Raw genomic sequence first — 17,862 nt, forward strand, 5'->3', positions numbered from 1 at the left:
TGATAAAGAGTGGGCTCCTAAAGCTGGTGGAGGGGTCTGGCCTCTCTCTCAGGCTGGAGTGACAGAAAGTGGGCACCCTTCTGAGAGCTCTTTCCAGGACTGGCTGGAGATGAATCAGTAAGTTCAGTTAGGTTTGTTTTTGGAAATGTGACCAAACTCCTGAAACCAGGGCTGACCTTCCTATACATTTGTTTTATTACTGGCAAACAGTTAAAGTCCACACCATTTCTGAAACACCGGCTTAGGCAGGGGAGAGTTTCCTGTGACTGAGTAACCTTGGGGGACACCTAAATCTGAGGCTCAGGCCTGGTGCCAAGGCATGGGGCAGCACCTGCACCCCTCAGCACTCAGTACAGACATTAAGCACAAACCTCCTTTGTGAGAGCATGCAGTGTTCCAGAGAAAGTTCAGTAAAACAAGTGTCTTGATTAAGCCTGCCACTATTTCAGGTACAGGTGTTATTTGCAGGGTTGGAGGGGCAGAGATGCTCTCTGCCCTGATTCTCAGAGAAAGGGTAAAACAATAACCTTTTCGCTGTGATAGCACAGGCTGCTGGGAGAGGCTGAAGGAGAAGACTCTCCCCCATGGTGGCTGGGGGAGAGGAATTTGGTTCCTCCAGACAGCAGTTGCAGGGGCAGATGCCCCAGGTGAAGTGCTGCCACTCCTTTTCCCTAAAGACCAGTATGAATAATGGTGGGGAGAGTTGACGGCTGAAAGGCTTAAAAATAGTGGTTAATCTTTTGGCCAGCTCACTTATGGAACCATAAGCATCAAGGGCACTTTCAGTGAGTCACAACAGCACATGGCAAAAAGGATGGAAACAAGACCTGGGGAGGAACTTCCTTTGAAGACCACCCTGATCACAACCAAATTCACTTCTTTTAATCACAGAATAAAAACCCCTTGTGTCTTTTATGGGTTGAGCTTTGAAGAGCTGGGAGAAGGACCCCAGCAGGTAGGGTTCACTGGTGAGCAGGAGCTGAGCAGTAAGATGAGAATTTGTTGTTCCTCAGTGCTAGGAAAGAGGCCAAAGCCCTTTGGAACCCACAGCTAACAACTCTTAACCTGTAGTCCAGCATAATCCCTACATGGACACAGTATCCCATAACTATTGGTTAGTTATTCTGAATGTTTGTTAAGAAGCTGTGGCCTGCTATTTCCATCTACCTCACAGGCTGAAGTCGTTGTGGCCTGCATGTCTGAGCCAGCGGACCTGGCCGTGTTCCTCTCCCATGGCAGCCACTGACCTAATCCAGCTCCAAGTCCATGGGAGTGTCTCTGTTGACTCCAGCAGAATCTGGCCAGGGTTTTGGGGAGCTGGCGAAGCACATGGAGAGCAGCACACTGGGTCCTCTCAATGAGCACTGCAGCTCCTGTGTGCTGAGGGAGATGCTGTATGCCCAGGGAGCACAGCTTGGCCCCTTCGTAGTAGCAACATCTAAACATGGGATGGCAAGTAAATAAACCCATACGAACCCAGCCAACGCACACAGCAAAAATTACCATCCTGTTCAGGAAGCAACAAATCAGGTCACACATCGTTGTCAGAACTATTTAAATTGTCATTGGCCGTGTCACCCTTTCTTTTTTTAGCTGCCTCAGTAAGCCACGTTTTGGCATCTTTGTACTCAGATGGATATATCTTCAGCAGTGCACATGAAATCTAATGTGTTAGTAACTTGGGGAATAAATTTGCATCCAACACTCCATTATTTTTATCTTGTTTTTCTCTTTAACCAAGTCACAAAAAGTCTACACTTCAATCTCCAAGTATTCCAGAACAGTACAGCAGAATTAGGCAAATTAATTACATATTGACATAACAGCACTAAGAATAGAGATCTCTACAGAGCTTTGCAAAAAGAAGCTTTTCTACAGATGGAAAAACTTAGACACAAAGTTAAAGTTAGTTCTGGAAAAAAACTCCACAAGATGAAAACAAGTAGTTCAAGTGTCTGCTCATGTAATCAGGCTTGGTTCCTTGGTTGTTTTTATCCCCAGTGTTGGCTTTTGGCTGCCCCAGTATTGTCAAATAGACTCTGGAAACTGGTGGGAAAGTGAGAAAAACCCTGCACAGGGTTTCAGGCATTAAAGGGATGAGACTGGGTGGGGTGCTTAAATACCAAATCTAACCAACATCCGAGGCCTTTAATGGAATCAAGGTAGCAGCTCATCACTGGGAAGGCTTTGGTTTGCTGCCATCCAAGAACAGGCTCAGAGCAGAAGACCACCCTTGTCCTCACAACCCCCCACCACCCAGGGGCAGTCAATGAAGAACAGAAATGAACGGAGCCAGGCTGACTCCAAACTGACTCTAGATTTGCATGAGTGGGTCTATTCCCTATTTTGTCTCCCCCTGAGGCAGTCCCCCTTTCCATGTACTGTCAGAGAGCAGAGACAGCAAGTGGGGTGAGCTGTTCACTGCCATTCTCACATTCTGTGCTAAACTATACTTCCCTATTTTAGGTAATAAACAGGCAATTGGAATGCAGTTCATGTCTCCTTGGTGTTTCTGACCTGTTGGGTGTGCTGCAGCTCCTCTGGCAAAGGGACAGGTAATGTACCCACCAACTAATGAAGGGCATCCAGTGAGAGCTGTTGTGTTTCTTAAAAATTAATCCTATTACTAATCATACAGATAGCAGAGTCAGACTCTGAAATCATTCCATCCCTGCAGTGAACAGGTCTGTAGAGGCACTCTCTGTGTGGAACAGGATGGGTCAGTCCCAGTGCCTCTTCACTTTGGGGCCTCTTGTAGAGCTACGGTGGGGTTTTGTGAGGTGTGAGTCCCACCACCACATCTCACACCAGCCACTGACAGCTGCAAAACGCTGGCTGGGTCTTTTAACGCAAGCCAGTACACAGATGGGCAGTTTTCCTTACATTTTTCTCAAAAAAATCTGGAGTATCTAGGGAGAGGAATCTGCATGTTATGCAGGAGAAGAGACAGGGGGCTGCCCTGCCTGTCCTCAGAGCAGCCACCTTCCACACACAGCCACCCTGTCTCAGCAGGGCTGGCTGAGCAGGGGACTATCCCTGCTCCTGCCAAAATGTGAAGCTGGGCAAAGAATCTTTTCCTTTTGCCTCAAGAAAGCCAATGGATGGCAGATCTCAGCCAACTGTCTGGTGACTTCTTTATTTCTCAAGGCATGGTGTTTCCAGGTGTGATAAGTAATCAACCCATTTCCTGAAGGCAGCTGAAAGTTGGGAGTGTTAGAAATGAATGTCCAGACTCAGTTTTACAGCTGCAGTATTTTACACAATGTTAGTAGTAACACAGTTTGAGAGAACTCTGCAGTTGAGAGAAGCTGTGCCTAAAGTGAGATGTGTACCAAATATGCAGTCACTGCAGCTGATTTTAGAGATTTTCTGAAACACATGAGTTGTATATTCTCAAATATTCAGCATTTATTTTTAGTCAACTTTATGAAACTTCAGTAAATCTTCTATGAGACTTTTGCTACATGGCCTCCAAAAGAGCTGGGGAAGATGTGCAGAGTCCTAAAGGACAGATGGATATGAGCTACCCTGGAACTGCAAAAATGATGTTTTAAGGTAGCTTAATTGGAAATGCTAAAAAGAATAATGTGAGTTTTAAGGAACCTGAAAAATCAAACTATTTATTTTTTGCACCTGCAAGGTGCTAAAACCCACACCTAAAACCCCTGGCCTTGATTACAGGTATCTGATGAGTTAATGTATTCGATCTTTGGTCAAAAGGTCACTCCACTGAATTCCAAAACACATGTAAAAATTTTTTTTATACACATGGAATATTATGAGAGCTGTTACTCTGCTCTTCTGAATAGCATCAATTGTAATGCTGTAACAATCTGTGGGGGTGAGGTTTTGCAGCTGGCTGCCTGGTTTGAGCTCCTTGGAGCTTCAGGCCTGCAGTAGAGCCAAGTCCAGGCTCTGCTGCTGGCGCAGGAAGATATCCAGACTGAGCCATCAGAGATGGTGCAACTCGGTGTCACAGACACTAATAGGTGTCTGCAGCCAAGATGTAGGGGTCAAAAATAGTAATTGAGATAAAAAGCACTGTTCTAAACTGATAGCTTGAGTTGGAGATGGTCAGGTAATGCCAGGTGATTGCACTGTACCCCAAGGAAGCCATCTTGTGATGGGAAAGATGGATTCCTCCCTGGAAGAGCCCTTCTCTTCCTTGATTGCCAAAGCAGCTGAACACCTATTTCAGGGTTGACATCTAGATGTTAGGCCGTAAAATGCAACAGAGGTGAGTCCACCCCTCATGCCCAGGTGAGACATTGTACATGCCTTTGTACATGGGATGTACATTTGATGCAAGACCATAACAGAGATCTATAAACAAGGTTAAAGCACAGATAAGTAATTACAAAGATCACAACTCCTAGGATCTGGATGCTGTCCCTCTCACACCCTGAGCCTGTGAATCTTGGAAAAGGAATCTTGGGCGGGATTTTTCAGGAGTTCAGGTGTGAAATCGTGTCAGTTTTAAGTGATTCATCCAGCTTGCTGTCAATAATTTAAACATCAAAACGCTGCTGTGATTCTTGCTCTTAAAACTCTGTCTCCACTTCCCTGTTTTCGGCACAGGGATAGCCCCTACGTGCCAGGCAGGATTACTGTCCCCAGCACTTTGAGGTCTTTGGGTGGCTGATGCCGCTGGTAAAAAGTGCAGGCTGGTCATGAATTTCAGATTGTCTTGCACGTGGTGCAGTGCAGACAGCACAGCCCCCGGGCCCCGCTGCGCCGAGCACCGCCACCACCAACCTCAGACTGCGGCGACAAAATTCATAGCACCAACTGGTCTGCGAGCTCAGCTGCTCTCTTCCTCCCGGCTTCTTACTCCTTCTGCTGCGTGTCTCAAAGGCCTGGCAGGGAGCAGCGCCCAGGCAGTAATTCTGGTCACTGCTGTACCAGCACCAAAACGTTTGCTCTGTTCCTTAAAACGCACCTTCTGAAGGGGAAATGACCCAGTTTTCCCTGAGTTGCAGGAGTGTGCCTTGAGCCCTGCCCAGGCAGAGCAGGCAGGGGGATGCGGGTGGGAGCGTCTGTGCGCTGCTGGAGCCTCCCAGTCAGTTGCCCATCTCTCCCAGTAGATGATGCTAAAGCGCGATTGTTTTCAGCAATTTTGAGGAAGTTAAAGATTTTATCAGGGGAAATCGGAGGTTGTAGGAAGGCTTCTGGGGCTCAGTGCTGCAGGGGGACATACTGCAAACATCCTGAAAAATCTGTGGGCTTCTTTGCTCCGGTATTGTTTTATTAACTTGAATAGTAGCAGGGTTAGAAGTGATGTGGGTTTTCAGGATTTTAAGCAGGCCTACGTTTACCTGTGTATTTCTGCAGTCCTTACAGCTCAAGCACAACACCACACTGTGTTACTGTGCCATTTCTTGACTCTCTTGCCATCACAGAGCTCCTCACCTTCACTTCCATACCATATCCATTTCATATTTCCTGACTTCTGTTCAGGCCAGTCAGACCTATTCAAAGTAAGTCATTTGGAATGAGATGTTTGACAAGAGTTGAAGCTTTCTGGTTGCTTTTGAAATGTGCAGAAATGTGTGTTACTACAAAGAAAGCAGCATTTTGCCTTTAAATGCTGCTAGAGTTCAGATATGTTTAAGCTCCGGATGTTCTCTGGAGCCAGGAGGGGAAGTGTTTCTGGAGTGGGAAGTATAGGCTCAGATATACATTTCCCTGGAATTTAGCAAAATTACCGGGAGTGTGGCCTAGTCTTTTCTTCCATTAGAATTTTTCTGAGGACTTCTATGGCAGCCAATATAATTTACTGTGAAATGAAATTTTAAAGTGCAGAGATTCATCTGGAAGTTATTAATAAAAACAATAAAAAACTTTAACTCACTTCTTCTAGACCTAAAAATGGCCTACATTTTTTTAGTTGGATACTTTTTGTAGTCCTACAGCTGAAAGGTCTTTTCTTCCCCTCTTTTAACAAAAAAGACAAGTTATGAGTCTCTTTATGAGACTTCTGGGGTCCACTGTAATGACACCATTTGGTTCCCAGCATCCAGATCATTAGTCCTGCACTGATGTGCCTTAGGAAACATGCACAAGGTCCTATTTTCACAGACAATTTAGAACAAAGCATATTTTGGGAAAAGAATGTACAGAAAGACAAAAGGATTTCTCTAGATGTTATGTCTGTTATGTGGATGGGCTCTGAGGAGAACTTGATTCTTCATCAGGGGCTGGGTTTCCTGGACCATTATTGCTGCTACATTAATACATTCATCAATTATACACCAGGGCTGTCATATATAACACCACCACGTCCCCCCTTCCTAAATTCCTGTAGGCAGACATAACACATGTTGTCAGGGATCCAGCGCTGATGTTGCCTTGTCCCTGACTGATGCAATTCTTTGGGTCAGGAGCATATCCTGGGACAGTGAAGAATGCATCAAGATGTATGGATGGGTTTGTTTTCCTCAAAGCCCTTGGACTAGAAACAAATTGCCTGGAGGGAACTTTTAATACTCTTTTAGTCTCTTTTAAGGAAGGAGATTCTGTAAATATTCCTGGGTTTGCAGTTTTCTTATGCTGATTGTGTTGGGTTTTCTTGGATTCTCCAGAGATGTTGTCTATCTAGTGCACACTGCAAGCAGCCACTGCAGAGGCTGTTTAATAAATGGAGATGTATCCCCTGCTCTCTGGAGATCATTGTTATCAAACTGAGCTTTCTTCTTCAGCCACCTTGGAAAAAGGTTATCAGCAGGAACTGGACAGATGGAAGTTTTACCAAGGTATTGAACAGGGTGAGGATGAACTCAATTCTATGTGGGCTTTTATGGTGATGAATGAGGTGGAGACCGAGCCAGGTGGCTGTAGAGCAGGAAAGTTTACTGACAGCAAACTGCAAGAGAGCTGGAAAACAGCCTGAGGGCTCTTGGGTCAAATTCTGAACTAAAGGAGCAGTATTATCCTTTCAGGATAGGGGGACAACAGCAAGTATATGTGGGCAGAATGGACAGCAGGATTTATAGAGGAACTCCAGGAGAGAAATCAATAGTTACATGACGTGGCAATGAATGTGAAGTACAGCATGAGAAATCTGACAGAACTGTGCTCTTTCTACCCCAAGTGAGGCAAAGTATGAAATTCAGTATTTCAAAATGGGCTTTTTCTCTGTTGTCAGTGACCCTCAATAGCTTTTACAAGTGGAGCTGTTATTTAAAAAAGAATGGCAAGAGCTCACTTCAGTTTGGACTGTGTCACTATTTGTGAGACTTGGAAAAGAAGGATAAATATGGCTCATACAGACTTTAAAGCAGCTAAATGCAATTGCAGAATGAATTACTTCAGTCACATGCAGTTATTAGAGTAAGTGTAAGGTGTTATCCTCTTCAAAATGGCCAAAGAAAATAAAATGGAAACCTCCAAGCAATGGTATTCTGACCTTATAAAATGCCTTTGTCTAATTTAGACTGCATTAGCAATTGTGTTCTTCACAAAATCCATGGTAAGAGAGGGGAGGATTTATAGACAGTATAATGTCCTTAAGGGATTCACACAGTGAAATTATCAAATGGATTTAAAAATATAAAATTAGCACTTTTCATCCATAAATTTCCAAAGTTATATTTTAAAGGGAGGACATTACCTAACTCCATGTGAACTAAACTTTAAATCAAATGAGACAATTTATGTTTGGAAGATGTTTACACTTGAAATAAGAGCATCATTTAGCTTTTTTTTTTTCCTTTCTCTCATACTGATTTATCTCCCAGATTTGTGGACATCACTCTCATTGGTGGAAGTCAGCATTTGTTGTGTTTTGCAATGCAAAAATTCTTTTCATTCCCTAACACTAGAACAATATTTCATTGAATTGCTCTGGTTTATTAGACTAGTTGCACAGATGTCCTCTCTTCCTGAGCCAGATGTACAGAGTGCTGCTTCCAGCTTAGCCCAAACTGGAACATGTTGACAGAATAACATAACTGAGACCAGACATATTGCATTTTACACTAAAGGTCATGCAAAAAGCACAGGCTGCATATAGCTTGGGCTGTTTTACATAAACACACATTTGGTTCAGCTTTGGTATAGGGATTACTGAAAGAATGCTCGGAGAGGACAAGCTATAAAGCAGTTGGAAAGATCTGACTGTTGTTGAATGAATTACCCCAAACTGGTACATTTCTGTCAGAACAAGTGTGAAGGGCTCTTTGCAAAAGGAGGTGAGAGAAAACTCTCTCAGAGGCAGAAGCTACTTGGCAAGTGGAGCAGGAGATTTCCCAAGGACTTTTCCAGTGCAGTGGGATTGATTCAGTGCTGTCCTTAACTTGCTAATACATTTCACCAGCAAAAAGGACTCATCAGAGGAGAATAAGAAATCAAATGGGCCAGCAAGGAAGTTGTATGAATGCAGGCAAAGCCAGGGTGTTCCCAGTGGCTGCAGTATCTGTTTGGATGAGAGCTGTTTGAGGGAAGCATTCTTGGAACCAGATGTTACAGATGGAGAAGGGTTGTCCTTCAGAGCAGCCACAACTTGAAACGCTTAAATATCACACTCACATGAGCTGAAGAAGCAGACAAAGATCTGAAGCCAGATTGATTCATAGAATCACAAAATGATTTGGGTTGGAACAGATCTCAAAGATCATTCAGTTCTACCCCTCTTGCCATAGGCAGGGACACTTCCACTATCCCTCCCAGGTTGCTTCAAGCCCGTTCCAGCCCGGCCTTGGACACTTCCAGGTATGGGGCAGCCACAGCCTCTCTGGACAGCCTGTGCCAGGGCCTCCCCACCTTCACAGGGAAGAATTCCTTCCCAATGCACCATCTAATCCTACTCTCTGTTAGTATGAAGCCATTACCCCTAGCACTGTCACACCAGGCCTTTGTAAGTAGTCTCTGTTAATCTTTTCTGTAGGTTCACCTCAGGCACTGGAAGGCTGCAATTAGGTGACCTCAAAGCCTTCTTACCTTCTGTTCTTGGAAAAGGGTGCAAAACCAAACCAGGACAAAAATTCCCAATGTTTCTTTGTTAACTGGACTGGTCTCAAGGGGTAGAAATCTTGCATGGTACACACAGTCCTGCCCTCGGTCCTGGTGACAGGGGAGAGGGAGCAAAACCCCTCTGAATTCTGGAATTCACCTGTGACTTGCAGCAGGATTGTTTTGTCTGTCTGGGGGTTTTTTGCAAGAAACTTAACTCCTCTCAGTTTTCTGATCTGAAAACTGATGTAACCATTAACTTCCTAAGGATTCTGTTCAGTTTAATTAATCTGCGTTCATAAAATCTTTGAATTAAAAGTACAGTACAGACTGTAAGTGCCAAGGATTACTGGTACTACAAACAAATGAACAACAGCAAGTGACTATAAGCACACTGCAAAGGAGGAATGTCATTAAGGAGAGAGGTCCCATTTCAAGCTGCCAAATACAAAGGAGTGAGTCATTTATTTTCAGTATGAGAAACATTTCAGTGTTGTTCTTTAAGTGATTCTGCTTATGATCATTACTCCTTAGCTAACTGCTATAAATACTTTGAAGTGGTGACACGGTCTTCTTTTCCCACCTAGAAATGCAGAAAAAGAGGAGAGGAAAATAGGAAAATAAAAATAGCTGAAGAAGGCATGTCTGCTTTGCCACATGCTAAATTCAGTCATTTTTGTCTGATGTATAGTTTTGCCTTTTTCTTCCTGAAGACATCTCTGTGTGTGTGAGGACTGTACTGTCCCATGCTTTGTTGTTACAGTCTGACCAAGATTTATGAGTTGGTAACTGTCTAAATTCTGGATCACAAAGCATCGTTTTTGTTCTCTGCTGACCTTAGCTGTGACCTCCGGGACTGCAGGCAGAGAGAAATGTGTGACTTGGGTACAGTCAGGCAGGGTAACGCAATCTGCTGGCGCTGCTAAAGCACAGCGTCACGTTTCTGTGACACAGTGCATTAAATGGGCCCACAAAGGAGTAGCAAAGGGTACAAGAGGCGGGAGGAATTTCTGTCCTAAACATTTTCAAGCAATGCTCTGGCTCTCTTGGATATACTCAGTACACCCAGTGACAAATGAACAGGTTATGAGTTGAATTCTCAGGTTAATTTAGCATAAAATATTCTGACTGGTTTTTACAATAGCTGTGGCTTGAAACAAAACTGTGGAAAATCTGCTACCTGAGTTTTGGAGCAGAGGATGTGCATGGATACATATACCTGCTTATTTTATTTCTTAGTGACGAGTGCTTTTGCTGTCCATGTTCTGTTTAATGAGGTGCACAGAGCAGGCTGGTCCCTCCCCACTGTGCTCCTGCCTGGCTGCCAGACTTCCCAGCCCTCCTGCACCACAAGGGCTTTTCTCATGCACTGCCTCATCTATACAGCACCTCTGCCTGGTCCTTGCGATAGGAAATGTTTTAATATACAGCAGGGCTGTATATTCTGTTATTCTTCACTAACATAAGGTTGTTGAGGTATTTTTAACCCTCTGAAGAAGAATCTTCTTCCAGAGAAGGCACTAGAGAGACGCTTGTTTAAAACTGGAGTAGCACAGTGGCAAATTGGACTCAGATGTCCAGTAGGAATTGTCTCCATTCCCTTCTCTCATGGAGACAGTGACCCATGACAGACAAACCCTCTGGATGATGCTGTACAAATTGGCTGAGACAGAGTTATTAGAAAAGAAGTGGCAGCACATGGCAAGGACCTGGGGGCTCACAGAAACAGAGGAGGCAGAAAATAAAATTTCAGAACTTTCTGATCAAGTCAGTTATTTTCTTCACTTATGAATTTGCCAATCAGTAAAAATTGATTTTACCCTCAGGGCACTCAGAGTTCCTAATTTGAATTTAGCTTTGAATATCTGCTGTTGGAAATCTGTCACAGAAGCCAGCGCACTTTGGCTGGGACATGTGGCCTTTTACCTTGCTGATTCCAGAGGACAGTTGCTGCTGGTTATTAGGGATGAATTTTCTCCCATGTGATAGTGGTTTGGAGAAGAGCAAGAAATGACTCGGAGCTCTAAGGAGGTTCTTGCCTCTGCTATTTTCAAACCTGTAATTCTGGTCCTATGTGGAAGTGACAGAGGGGAAGCTGAAAATTCCATGGCTCCTACAGAGGATGAGCCCCTTGCAGCACAGGCACCTTTCTGGCAGGTATGAGGTGAAGATCACTGATGAGGTCTGGGTGGGATCCCTGCTCTGTCCCTTCCCACACCTTTAGTGCATTTAGAGAAGAAAAATTCCTGTCTCCAGTTCTGTCACTCACAGACTTCTTTGCAGAAATGTGTTTCTTGCAAAATAATTATAACTGCAAATTAGGAATGGGGGTGTTCAGCACCTCCTTAAATCTCCCTCATATGCATCTAAAATAAAATGAGTGTTGCAAAACTATTGTAACCTTCTGGTATAGGTTCAAGTCAGAAATGAAACTGAGATGCTTGTTTGGTAGGAGCAAGCACTGTATATGCTTGATTTACTGCCCTTTTCTAATCCCAGCAAACCTATTTTCTGCACTAAACAGTCCAGGGTATTTGTAGCAACTTGAAATGTACAACTCAAATAGAGCATGGCTGATCTTAGTCACACCAGGCTTTTGTAGCACAGCTTTTGGCCCCGTGGGGTGTCATGCCCTCAGCTCCCAGGGGGTGATGCTGGTCTAGAGAAAAAGGCATTCAGGGGTGACACCTGCATGAATTGAGGGACATTTTCCCATTGCCCTCTATGGATCAGTTTGGTTCAGGCCAACATTTCCCAGAGCTTGGTGGGCAAAGTCCAAGGGGACAAGAGCAGAGGCACACAAGCCAAAGTTCATTGAGTTGGGTGAATCATGGTTTTGTTTGCTAGTGGCAGGATTCGTCTTTTCTCAAAAATGTTGCTGCTCTGAGGTCCTCTAATTGCAAATGGGTATCCAGGGGCAGGCAGAGCCTAGTGCATCACACCAGCCTTACCATCCAGGCTGTAATTTCTTTCTGGAGAATTAATTTTCAGAATTCAGCAGGTTTTGCTCTTACTTAAAGGTATTTTCTAGCAGTGTTTTTAAGAGAGTGGTTCTCAAAGCTCAAAAATCTCACTCTGGATGTACAGCTAAGTTATAAAAAACATCAGTGTGACAAATTCTTTCCTGAGAAAGTGAGTGTTTGATTCATTCTGAGTAACATCCACATTATGGATAGCCCAAATCTATAATGCCGGGGTTAAGAGCAGACCAGAGTCTAGCTGAGATCCTGAGATACCATTTAAATATATATAACAATTATGATCTTCACTTTTCTAATGACTGGAGTCTTCAGCAAGGGAAGGCAGAAGTACTGAATGGAAAATATTACTGTCAGGGTATATTTTACTACCTGAAGTATTTTATTGACTGCTTCAAGGAAATCAATGCCTTAAGTAAGCATAACTACATTAGGAAAAAAAGAGAGATTGTTATATGCATTCCTGTGTGTTAAGTTCCTGCTGTATGTTTTATGTTACATGCAACTTGTTGAGCTGGTTAGGGTTTAGGAAATGCTTGAGAAAGGAAATGATCTTGACATTTGCAATTTATTTGTAAAACAGATGCAGAAACTGAAAGTTAAAAAAAAAAAAAGATTTGTCTAAGTATATGATGGCATAAAAATTGGAATAAAATGTGAAATAAATCATAGGGACATATATGGAAAATAAATGCATTAAAGCCAATTTAAAATTGGGAAGAATAATTCAAAAGGAGGAAACAAATGCAAAACTAGGCAACACAATATATAGCATGGATGTGCCTGGACTTTAAATGGAGTCAGGATGGCTACCTATGTCTGCACTTCACTACAGAATTCACCAAGGCAAGGACCTAACCCCAAACATTTTGCACAGGTTTAAGCAGGGTAAAAAGGGCTTGCACTCCACGTTTTAGAGCACAAGTACCTATTAATGTTACAAATGTGTATTTCTATTCTAACTTCACTACTGTGAATTAACACATCAAAGACTTATTTCCAACCATCACATAATCAGAATTTCCTGAGCAGCTCCCAATAAATTTGATGGTATCCTTAGCCCAGCATTGAGGTATCTCAGTGTAGATGTACATGTTTTAAGGACTTCTGGGTCATCATATGGTCAGCAATGTATTTCCTCCTGTGGATAATCCCTCAGATGCCATGCAGTATTTGCCTTGAGGCTTGTTTCAAGGTCTTGATTAACGCCACCACTCCATGCCTAGTTAAGCTGGCAGAAGCCTGTTCTGCAACCAAAATGGGTTTCCTGTCCCCCCGTGCACTCCAGATGGTTGTTTGTGCTCCCTCCCCCTGTGTCAGCACAGGTGTTTCACCGACCATGCAGTGAGAGATCAGAAAACTGATCTCAGTGTAAACTGACCTGGTTTAAAAAAGAAATGCCTGGTTTTCTGACAGGCCATTTCCTTTCCTGGGTTCACTGCATGAAGGAAGAGTGATGGCAGGACTCCTTCTCTGCTCGGCTGCTCTGAAGTCTGGGAAAGTGCATGAAAATACTTGTGCAGTCTCCAGGTATCAGTGTTCACCTGGATCGTGGACCTCCTTACAGATCTGCACGAGGAGAACATTCACCCACCACCAAGCTGCTGAAGAAGCAGCTCTCTCAGCCCATATCAGCCATATAAGCAAGGCCATGTGGGATTTGCAGCCTCTGTTTGGTAGAAATTGCTGGTGCATACACTCTTCCCTCATGGTGAGGGAATTCCTTACAATAGAAATCAACACAAACTTTGCCACTAAATACATTCTAATTTTAGACCTTTAAAATCTGGAAAGGTTTCTCACTGGTGAGGTTCTAGGCTGCAGTAGTATATTGTCAGTTCCATAGGAACACCTTAATACTTCCACACTAAAATCCAAATTTCATGGCCCCCTGTAGACTCTGCAGTTCCTTTTCATTTCCTTTAGGTTAGGAACAACCAGTTTATTCCTAAAGGCTGGATTCATTCCACCGGGAAAGATCATCAAGTGTGAGAAGAGGATAAATAACTTGGTGGTCTCAGCTTGTTTCCAGACCCCATTTTTCATGAGCACTGTGATTTTCCACCTTGCATCACCTGAAGTGCTCACCACAAGACACAGCCGGGTCCCTCTCCCTGACATGACAATGACAGGTGATGGCATCACACAGAGGAGTGAAATTGTTCAGCCAGGTGCTGACTGCAGTGTCTGTCACACGACTGATTACACTGCAGCAAGTCACCTGACCCAGCTTTTCTCACTCATTGAAAACCAAAACTATCATTTTGTGCTGGATACAAGTGTTTTGGTCAAATGGGAGCTACAGCTTTGACCACTACAAGCTCTGAGTTTTCGCTTCTCTATGTGCTTGTGGTTCCCACACGTCCTCATTGTGGTTTATTACCTGAGTTAGGCTTCAGCAAGTTTTATCTGTAAGATCCTGCCTACCCTCATGTGGCTTGGCACAAGGCTTTAGGAAATGGGATAGTGTTTGGGCATCTCCCACATATGGAATGGTACCAAAGTTATTCACATGACTGGCATTCCTACTGAAAGGACAGGAGATGAAGATGAATGCAATTCAATTTTTTGGGTTGATGATTTCCATTTTAACTGGGTGCTATACCAACTCTAATAGCAAAATCTTTGTATTGACCTGAAGTGTGCTTAGTAAGGTTTTAAAACTAATTTGATTAGTTCATGAAAAAACCCAAACCTGTTGTAGAACACAGCTTTCTACCCAAATATCAACAAGGCTTTTAAGTGTTTTCAAGCTTGATTCCCTGACATCAGGGATCAGTATTTCTTAAACACTGTGTAAAGATCGTAGAGAAGAGTCAGGCTGTTTCTGGACTCAGGTGTACTCCAAAATACTTTTCTTATCCCTTTGAGCCCTATTTTGACGCAGGTCCAGGATGACACAAGCCTCTGATGCAGAAGCCGCTCCTACCCTTGCGGCTGATCCGTGCTCCCGGCCCCCGGCAGGGAGGACATTCCCTGAACTCCCGGTGACAGCGAGCGGGGCGGGAGCAGCGCCGTGTCCTTCGAGAGCCTGCTCTCCCCCTGCACTCCTTCTGCCACGCTGAGATGCATCGCTGGTGCCTGGAAATGATGCTGGTGTGGAAGGTGGCAGAGCCAGAATGCAGCCGTTTCGCTTCTCATAAATGAACGTGAGCAGGTTTGATTAGGGGCGCAGCGGAGGCGTCTGCGTCTGGCCTCCCTAGCGCAGTATCTGAGCTACACCGCCAGGACTTCACCCTCCTTCCAACGTGTCATACTTAATGAAGCCTCATGCTTTTTTCTTAAAATAATAGAAACTGCATCAGGAATAGAAGGTAAAGCAACAACAACAACAACAAAAATAGAAATATAAGATGGAACAGGCATGTCTTAAAGATTTAAGGCAAACCCAAAACCCTTTCAAGTCTTTGAACTTTTATGAAAGAGTAAAGGCAAAATGAATCATTGACATTATAATAATTAGCTCCATTTACAAGCTTTTGTAGAAGATATTTTTCTCAAACAGCTATTTTGGAATTCAAATTCTATTTTTTGCTCTTGTGTTTTACCTGCTTTTGAGGTAAAGCATGAAATTTCTCTAAATGCCACCCCATAGTAGTTCATCCTTAGGATATTGTTTTAAACATAATTGAATTGCTGGGGTACATTAAACATTGCAACGTTTTAAGCAGGGGAAATAATTTAATGATGTGGTCTTTAAGACAGTTAATTAGCCTGGCATGTATGAAAGTGTAACAAGAACACCACCTACTGTAAAAGTGAATGTTCTACACTCCGCAGCACTAATTCCTGATAGCTTCACCCTGCATGGAAATCATTAACCCCTTTTTTGTCAGATGTTTTTAGGCAAAATTACTGAGTTTGGAGTTGGTGATTGCAACTCTTGTCTACATTCGCCAGAGGAAAAATCTAAGGGGTAAAACAAATCACAATCAGTTTAAACATCAGGAGCCATTCTTTCTGAAAAGATTATTCTGGGGTCTGATACAAGTAATTTTCATAATGATGATGGATTTTTTAGCTGGAAATAGTAAAGATTTAAATAAAATTTCTGGTGATGTCAGCACAGTTTTTAGAAAATTGCTTGTGGTCACCCTTTCTGCAATATTGCTGTGGTGCTGGCTTGATTTATCCACCACAGGATGGGCTGGAAGGGACAACATCCAGCACTCGCTCTGTGGTCTCGGCAGGAGATGACAGAGGTCAGGGAAATTTCCGTGGTCCCTCCATAGCTCTTGAGCTCTGTGTTTTTGAGGACAGCCAGCAGGATCTGCCTCTCCCGTGCAGCCTGAGCCAGTGGGGACCCCAATCCCACCAAACACCTTGGGGTCCAGGAACCCCACACCCAGAGAATTGTCAGCACTTTGCAGCACTTCCCCACCCATCCACATTCGTCTCAAAGCAAGGCAAGACAGAGGCTTCCCAAAAATGTCTGCAGGATTAGACCACCTGGAGTCTTCGAAACATCATCACCAGCTTTTATCAAAACTCACACAAAGCATGATGTATCTTCATCTTTTAAGCTTTGCTTCTTTATCTTGCAGTAGCAAAGCCGTGATATTTAGTGGCTGTAATAACACTCCAGGTTTGAAATCCCCAATCTTCAGGGATCTTTTGCCCCTCACATGAAAGCCACTTACAACTAGTTATAAAGGGCCACAGAGCTTCTGATTTTCTGTATTGCTGGGACAGTTGTGACACAATTCAATGAGATGATAATGCCTTCCACTAAGTGGATTGAAAAAGGAAAGAGAAATCTGATGGGGGGAAAACAGTGAGGGAATTCTTCAAGGAACAAAGCATAGTGCTGGCCCTGTTGAAGGCAGTAGAGATGTCTCTCTTATTTCCAATAGCTCCCGGTTTTACTCAAAGTCACTTTCTGCTTTTATGTCTGCTGCTGAAAGTGTTGAGCACAGCAGAATTTTCTCTTCCAGTCAGAGAGCAGATTTCATGTTTTGCAAGCGACGCTGAACACTGGCAGGGACGGGAGCATTCCTGATTAAACAAACTCCCTAATAGACCAAGTCCTGCGCTGCTAAACTCGCATGCATTATTGCGCAGGAGGCCGAGCATATTTCAGCCACAATGATGGAGTGGGCAGCACTCTGTCAGATCAATTATGTACAAGGCCCATCTTCTCTATGATTCCCTCGATTTTTCCTCCTGACAGTTCACCTTGTGCCCAACCTTCTGTTCTCACAGAGAAAAACCTGCAGACAATAGAAAACCTAAGGCTGTTTTTCCTTGCCACTAAATGGCATAAAGTAACTCTTTCCTGTCAGGTTCCTCATGACTTTTCACACGAATTTATCTTCCCCACTTTAGGGGATTTATAGCCTTTCTATGTCTCTTTTTTTTGGTTCTCTTTGGTAATGTCATGAAGACAGTGAGTGCACACTGGAGTAGTCCCTGCCCATTAATAGCACCGCAGTGGTGGCAGCTCCTCCAGCTTGCTCCAGCCTCAGTGAGGAGTAGCTGTGCTCAGCCCATGTTGCATCCCAGGGCAGGAGACCTGGTCCGTGCTGGGTTATGCCTATTCCACATCCTTCCTATGCAGAGGACACTGAGATCAGCCTTTAGCAAATGTTTCTTTTCAGAACAGAACACACCATTGCCCGTGGAATATGAATCCTAGAACAGACTGTTCACTTGCCAGTCAATTATCTGATGCAAGTGGCCTCAACCATTTATATAAATTCTGCCCTGCAGTATTTAATTCAAAGACTGAAGCTGAATTAATAAGTGAGGACCAATATCAGATATACTGCCCAGATTAACTCGAAGCGCATTTCATGAGAGTGAGGTGCTGAGTAAAAGTGAACTGAGTGGTGTGAGCTTCAGAGAAGAGACCTGAACTGAAGCTGGTGCCTCATCTTTCTCCATCCTCTAAATCAAACTATACAGCTGGGTCAGCAAAATAAGCTCAGTGGTGTGG

Source organism: Sylvia atricapilla, chromosome 9 (genome assembly GCF_009819655.1).
Source record: "Sylvia atricapilla isolate bSylAtr1 chromosome 9, bSylAtr1.pri, whole genome shotgun sequence".
Taxonomy (NCBI): Eukaryota; Metazoa; Chordata; class Aves; order Passeriformes; family Sylviidae; genus Sylvia; species Sylvia atricapilla.